Below are 8,403 nucleotides of genomic sequence, written 5' to 3' on the forward strand. Positions count from 1 at the left end.
AACGTTTACAGTTCCAGGTCAAAATATCTGTTAATTTATGTATGTTATTTCATAATATCGTAAAACCGAGTGCTTTATAATATAAAATATAATAACGTTTATTACTAAATGAAAATTTTAGTAACGACTGGACTAAATATGGCGGATCAGCGGCTCAAAGAAGTGCCATACTTTCGTGCCATGTACACAAATATAATACAATCAACTAGCCTGCTTTAGAATTATTAGTATTATGGTTTTGTTTGATGAAAATAAGACAACAGGTGGGCAATCTGCCAAAGAGTAAGCCTCCGGGGAGGATTTCCTGCTTCTACTTAGGTGTTAAGCCGGGTACACACCTAGTACACAACGTGTATGAATTGATTTAATTAAATTTCAAGAATATTTCATAGAAAATTTGCTAATTGTTATATTTACAGAAATACTCGTAATATGCTGCAACGAATATTTATTATAAACAGTATTTATTGAAATTTTTCCTGTATTTTGCGTGAAGTCCACGTAAGTATTTCAATATTACATCTAATTTCTTCTTCCCTTTTCCAATTTCTTGCCCTCCTCCCTCCTCATTTCGTGCTTTGGTTAATAAATAACTTTCTCGAGATGTCGGAAAGATTGCACGAAAATGCTACCGTTATTTTTCTCAATTTCTCCGTTAAACAGTGGCGGGAGATTATGGTATCGATACGGAAAAGTCGCAGAGGAAAATGTTCTGAATGCCTCTTTTGTTTGTACATTTACTATTTTGTAAATAAGGAAAAAATACGAGATCAAATTACCCATTTCGTTACGTCTTTCCGACTTTGAGTCGTGCCAATTACCACACCCACGCGGAGGAAACGAGCTTAGGAACCGTAGCAGTGAGGGTCCACAGGAGAATTAGAATTAGGGGGCTCCGCGTACAGTGTTGACTTCAGGCATTTTTCTTCGGGGGAACTTTTGGGGGAAATATTTTCTTATAAGAGATTGATTCGGGGCATGAAATAGATGAAATTGCATCCACAGTAGAAAATTTTGAAGCCAAGTATCGCGCGAGGGAAGAGGAGACATCCAAATAAGCATAATAATCTTCTTTAATTAGAAAATTATCTTTAGAGCTACCTTTAATGGGCTACACATACCATGGGCTACACATACCTCCTTTCTCCACCTGCCATTATTCTCTAAGAATAATGGCAGGTGGAGGCAGAGAATTGATTATTAATTGAAGATAATTTAGTGAGAAATTTCCTTCTTTGGATATCTAAATTTATCGTTTACCCTACATTATGTAGCTCGCAGCAAAATAAAACATTAAACTGATTATTTTTTTATTTATATTTTTATTTAAAAAAACTTTCCTAGACATCCTAATTACATTGCAAAAAATTGTTTTTTGATACGACTGGTTTTTGAGTCGTTAACCTTTTTTATCCAAAGAAAAATGCATTAAAAAAGTGTTATGTAACTCCCATTTATTACATAAAAATATTCATACCTTAAAAAAAAAGTTATAGAAAAAGTTTTTGAGTTAATTTTCCCTTAATTTACACCTAAAAATTTATTTTACGTTAATTAATTTACAATGGAAGAGTGTGATCACGGCAACGCAACACGTGGGCAATCTTCCAAGGGTGAATACCTCCCTTATACGGGAAATTTGCCCCTGTTTAGGTGTTAGAACGATAAGAAAACCCGGATAACTGCATAAACCCGCGACGAGTGCCATTGGCGAACCTTAAAGTAGGTACGAGCGGTGTCGGGGTGCCGGCGGCGAGCCTTAACTTAGAAGAACGATGTAGCAATAAGTTAATATAGAAAAGAGCACAGAAATCGGTACTAATTACCTTATCTTACAAAACAGCAGATTATTCTACTAAAGACGGCATCCGTTCAGAATTGTCACCATAAAAACGGGTGAAAGAACGGCTTGCAACATCGATTCCTTAAATTTAATTAAATATTAAACAATACCCGAAAGGAAATAATGGGGTTACCGAGAAGAAACCAGTAAACGAATGAACTTCGGCTCAAATTGGGGGGTTTTTTTAATTAAATTTTCCATAAAATTAACGAAGAAAATGATGCAAGAGAAGATTGTAACATCATTCCCAAAATATCAAGTAGATGCGGACAGTTGGACAACTTCGACGTGCCAAAAGTAGAACTTTGGTGCCAGTGCTTACTGCGTCGTTGCTTCTTGGCATGAGTTATGTATGCCACTAAACAACCAATAAGACATTTTCATTAAAGCGATTAGATAACATTATTTAATTAAAAGAAACTAAGTGAATTATACACGTAACTTCACCCTAAATACTTCATTTGTTCTTAAGTATCACCAAAGTGGGCATTCCACATTCTCGCGGAATTTGATAAATATATATATATATAAATTTCGCTAGATATTTAATTAAAATTAACAATCCTAACATTATTTTCATTAAACACGCTAATTTGTTTACTTCTTTTTCCCATTGTAAACGTCTGCCAGAAGAAAGAAAATGGCGACACGTGGCCCGAAAAGAATTGATCGTTGCTCTAAAACTAAGCCAATTTTCATTTAAAAAAACACACACACACACACACACTAAAAGTTATTGTAATTATTATATAAATTAAGAGAGGGAGAGTATTACTTAACTTAAAGATCGATTGAAAAATAGATTATGGGAAAGGGGTGCCGATGAACACTTACTAAATCCGTGTCTATTGTAGTAAGAGTTACGTTTGTTTGCACTGATTTTGGAAGCGATTATGTAGTAAAAAATATACTGACAAGTGTTGTGTAATTAAGGAAATTGGTGTCAGGACATTCTCTTTCCCTTCCTGCTTCATATTAATTTAGTGCTCGTTGAAATTTATTAATTTAGTTGTCGTTCCATCAAACTATACGTTCGGTTGGATGTGAGTGAGTGATTGTTGCCCCATTTACATCTGCTTATTGGAAAGTTTATTAGAACAAGGTTCTCTTTCGTACGATATCAAAACCAAGGTGCAATCGAAATTCCATGGAAATTTACCATTTCTTTTAATATTATTGTATTTTCTATGAAAATCTCTGGTTTGCAAGTAAGATTTTTAAAAAAATCTGAATGAAATGACGTGTTTACAACTGAGTGTGTGTGTGTGTGTGTGTGTTTTTTTTATGGTGCTGCGTGCGTGCGGGAAGTGGAGTATTTGTTTTCAAGGACGGGAATTAAAATTAAGATTTAAATTAAAAAAAAAAAAAAGAAGTTAATGTGTTTATGAAGAATATTAATATTCTTAAATTGCATTAGGAGATAATTGTGTAAATATTAATTCGATTCTGTAGCCGATCTTATGTAATTGGCCTGGTCTAGAGGGAAAAAATTACATCAAGAGGGAAGTAAAGCCATGGCCCATTTCCAAAGATTACAATGGATATATTGGATCACCATTCCGTTGCTTCGTGTTAATTGGGTCATTTTTCAGTTATATTTAACCTTGCTCCTCCGTAAAATTCTCCATTTTTTTTGGCCTAATTTTATTATTTTTATTTCTTTATTTATTTTTATATTTTCCTCTCGATAATTCGGCTTTTCTGCTTTACTCGAATGCGAAAAGGCAAAGTGGAGAAAGAATTTGATGTCGTCGCCCATTTTCTCTCCATGTACATTTTATCGCAGAAAAATCGGGGATAAAATGTCCGAGGATTTCCTAAACGTGTCGGGTTTCGCCCGGAAATCGCGAAACTTCCCATCCCAATCTTTTCTTTTTTTCTCTCCGCTCGTATCATTGCAGAGATATGATCCGAGTTAGGAATTAGCCACTTGCTGACCTTTGACACCTCCTGTAAACATCAAGATCTAAGGCGCCAGAGTTCGTCGAACTCTTCAGTAAGATCTTCCAGAAGATCATCCCTTAAATTTCCATTCATACCGTATTCTAAATGATGTTTATTTTATAATATAACCCCTTTTCCTTTCATTTTCTTTTTATCAAAAGAAAGAAAATCAAAGGAAAAGGAAGGGTTCGGTGTACAGTTTAATAATTCATCGCGGTGTAATGTTGCTTTACAGTCGTGGTTTTTGTAGAATTCCTACGTATGAATGAACGGTTAATTAATGGCCATCGTCTTATATACTTAGAGGGTAGGTCATAGTTCAAATGTCTCGTTTTTTAACCCGAAAATTACCATTTTTTTCACTCAATGAAACGGGAGTATTGATAATTCTTTCTCCTATGCTACATCTATACGGCATTATACGGGCTAAAAATACAGATTTTTGGGTAAAATAGTGCAGGTTTATACTACTTTTCTTGTTAGAAACTACAAAAGAAATTATATAACTTATATATTTTTTAAAATAAACTTTTATATAATTAAAAATAATATAAAGACTTTCAGCCCTGTGTTAACGTCTTACTTAACATATAGGTGAAGGTTTAATATAATTTAACACAGTTTTTAAGCCTGTATACATACAGTTTAAAGCCTTCATATTTATCTTTTGTACGTCCTAACGTACATTAAATTAATATTTAAATATTTGGTTAATGTAACCCTCGGTGCCAAGATGGCGGCCCGTCTCCGATTCCAGCGAGGAAACAGTGGGACACACGTTCTAACCTATTCTAATAAATTACCATAATTATTAACAACCAAATTATTAGAATAGGTTAGGTTAGGTTAGAACGTGTGTCCCACTGTTTCCTCGCTGGAATCAGAGACGGGCCGCCATATTGGCACCGAGGGTTACATTAACCAAATATTTAAAACCGGATAAAATTAATTCTATTCTTAAAAAAGTCGAATTTAATTACACTCATTAGTACAATCATTAACTTGATTGATTACAAATGGAAATATGTTGATAAAATCCTTAATTTAATCTTGATAATGACGTCAATTAGTAACGTTAATCGCAATCTATTTTTCTTCTTATTAATGGTCTTTAATTGCAATTAATTGTGTTTAAATACTTTCCAAACATATTTAAGTAATTCGATAAGGTGTGCATTTTGATTTTTGACACGAAATGAAGCAGAAAATGACGACAATCGAAACGGAAATGACGTAAAAAAAAAAATTGAATTGAAGAAAACCTTGGCATCCTAACACGCGAGGAGTGACCTAAATATATAGATCTTTTTCTTGTCACGTGGAGTCTGAAGGGCAATTCAAAATTTTTACATAAAAAAAATTAATAATTTAAAAAATAATTATTGAACCGAAGGCTTTAAACCTCGTCTAATTACGTTTAAAGATTTAATTGTAATTAAGGAGTTTATGGGATGGATAATTAAACGTGATTCGAATTGGGAGAAAATTCGGCGTTATAACGGCTTGGAAAATTGAAAAATGTTGTCTAATGTCGATAAGAATGAGGCGAAATACGTGGGTGTTGTATTGTTTTAAGGTAGCTTAACCAGCAGAAATTAAACAGGTTTATAGAACGAGTTATAATAGTTATACGCAAAAATGAAGGGGGGAGGAAATAAATAAAATAAAATAAATTTTAATGAGGTAGAAGCATTTAAAATGTTTATTTGCAAATTAAATTTACAGAAAATATATATATATATATATATTATCCTCATACACTTAAAACATAACATAAAGGAGACAGAAGGAGGGAATTTCCCTGAGCCACGAAGAATTAGGGGCCCCTATACAATTGTTTTTTTAGTTTAATATAATAGGGGTCAACCCAATACGCACCCATTGTCCGGAACACATAAGTACACTTGGTTCAACAATAGGTTGACCACGTGTTCCGGGTTTTCTTCACGTGTATAACACCTAAATAAAAGGGCCAATTTCCCGTCGAAAGTCCTGCTCACGAGTTTCTTGTATAATCTTTGATTTTAAAGTAATTATTTAAATATTTCCTTCACGAAAATCATAAAAAATTAAGCAGATGATTACTTAATAACCATCGAGGAATTCATCTGTTCCCATCTTGTTATTCAGGAGACGTTCGAGAATCTTAAGTTTTTTATATGCAAATACGTTTATAAATAATTATATTTAAAAAATAAACGAGATTTTTCAAGAAAAACATTAATAAAATTTCCAATTTTAATTTTCCTTCCCACACCGTGACCTAACAAAATACTTGATCGTAATTCTAGTAAAAGGTACTTACGCCCTTCTATATTATAAAAAAAGCAGCCATTTCATTCACTTATCCACCTCTTAAATATTATATTTTGAATACAAATAAGGCCGAGAAACCAGCAGGAAATGTTAATTTTATACTGTTTTTCATACAAAGATTAAAAATAGAACTCGGAGTGTTCGGCAAGACAATACCTTAAACAATTAATTAAGCCGTAAACTCGAAGTGTAAAACGTGTGTTTTCGGATATCGAATCGAATGAATAATTTTTACTGTATTTATTTTACTTAGGAAGAAACCGAAGTATATTATAAAGTATAACTATATTAAATATCCATTGTGTACAGTGGTGTCGAGTGACGTAGAAGAGTTCTTGACACGGACGATCAAAGGTTACACGTAACTGCTTGGTCTTGTTGGGCTGTTGTACTGAATGCACTGCGTCAATTCCTATACAGGTATACAAGTACATCGTTCTTTGTCACTGTAACTGGACTCAGAACTTTATACTGTCGGATCGTGTACGGTTCTTTACGGTGTCCAATAGCCTACTGGTCAAATGTTATCTTCTGTTGCGGTCTGAAGATTATTTCCTCTCTCTCTCTCTCTCTTTTATGTTTCTGGAAAGGAAATTAGAATATATATACTGTATAAAACTGTATAAGAGATGTATGTGCCATATATGCTGTACTGTACAGTTGTATGTGTTTTGTGTATGCTGTATAACCAAGCTGTAGGCTTTAAGTTGTATTAAGCTGTAAATCTTTATAAGCTATATAGAACTAAACTGTATATAGAAGGCTGTATAGATTTTATAATATTCTTCCTAAATACTACAATAAAACAAGCTCTTATACAGTTACTTTTCTTTAAAATGAATTTAAAAACTGCCACATAATACAGCTGTATGAGCCGTACAAGCTTATTTTCTCTTCTTTCTTTTCCTAAATTATGTTGTTAATTTGACTGAATGTTTCAAACAAATTAAGCGTGCGTTTTAAACGCATTCTGCCTGATAAGGAACATCGAAAAAAGACATAAAACAAGTTTTAAAATCTGCCATGAAAGCACAATAGTGTTATGCCGTGTAGTTTCGTAACTGTACGCTCGAATATTATCGGGTAAAAAAACCCAAGAAAGGGGTGCAGCTTCTCCCCGCGCATCCCCCTAAACCATGCTGTATATGAAAATCGGATCCATCCATAATAATAATAGGCATCCCCACGTGACTTCCGTCTCCCCCGTGGGTAGCCATTACAAAATATCTCCCCAAATAATCTTCGTTGCCACTTAGGTCCACGAGATTATGGGAACCGCACGTATCACCCCCCCCCTTAGTGTATTCATTACAATACATATGCATTTAGTTTAATTGTAATTAACACATTATTTATGATAAATTTTATTTGTTTCTTTCTTAATTTTGAGGACGAATAAATATCTGTAAATGAATTAGAATGATACCGTTCAGCATCCTGTTTAACATACGAAAATAACTATTTCCTTCAATATCCGTTTAACAGTGGGATATGGATCGAGTAAATCTGCATTCGTGTCGAGTGTTTACCACATTACGAGATTGCCACCTCCGTATTAATCCCCATATTTACGCTTTTTTTGACGCATTAATTCAAAATTGATGGGGGAGTGACGTCAACACGCCTACGCAACATTTCCTTTCACCCCAAAAATGCCTCCGACATCCTCTGCCAGTGAATAAACCTCTGTAAGCAGTGATATTTACAGAAAGGAAAAAAATATATGTATATATATATATATATATAAAGGGGTATAAACCGGATTGATTTGGTTGTGTCTTCGATGCGTGATGCTCTCTCTCTCTCTCTACCAGTCTTGAGCTCACCCTGGGGATTCAATCCCAAGTAGGGATTGCCAGTCGCCTGTCTGCCGTTTCTAAGGTTACTGACCTAGACATGAAATTCCACCACGATTCGGGGGTCAATATCTCGAAAACGAAATCGAAGTGAGCAAATTTCTCTGTACACATACACCATTTAACTGTGTCATCTTCCTCCTCCCACCTGGTCTTACCCAATTGCGGGGGGATATAAACTTTGGCGCACCCCCCGAAACGGGGTATACACACAAAACTTAAGTGGATCTCCCCGTTATAATCCTTTCGTTAAAGGAAGCGCGTAAATAAATCGTACGTCAGTCTGTCTGTTTTAACGCGCGAGTATATTCACAAAATGTACCGTATAATACACCGGTAAGTAAGACAAAGGAATGGACTTAATGGCTTTAAATCTCGTTATTTTTATGCAATTAATACTAGGTATTTGCATAACTTTATGGTGTAATTTTTGCACGCGTTAAT

The 8,403-nt window shown here is 34.2% G+C and overlaps 1 protein-coding gene across 1 annotated transcript in view; it reads right to left on the reverse strand.

Annotated features, from left to right (window-relative positions):
- Positions 1 to 8,403, reverse strand: part of LOC136987877 (Krueppel-like factor 8) — a 178,546-nt gene that overhangs the window by 105,588 nt on the left and 64,555 nt on the right. The window lies entirely within an intron of this gene.

Source organism: Centruroides vittatus, unplaced genomic scaffold, assembly GCF_030686945.1.
Source record: "Centruroides vittatus isolate TY-2023 unplaced genomic scaffold, ASM3068694v2 scaffold_2802, whole genome shotgun sequence".
Taxonomy (NCBI): Eukaryota; Metazoa; Arthropoda; class Arachnida; order Scorpiones; family Buthidae; genus Centruroides; species Centruroides vittatus.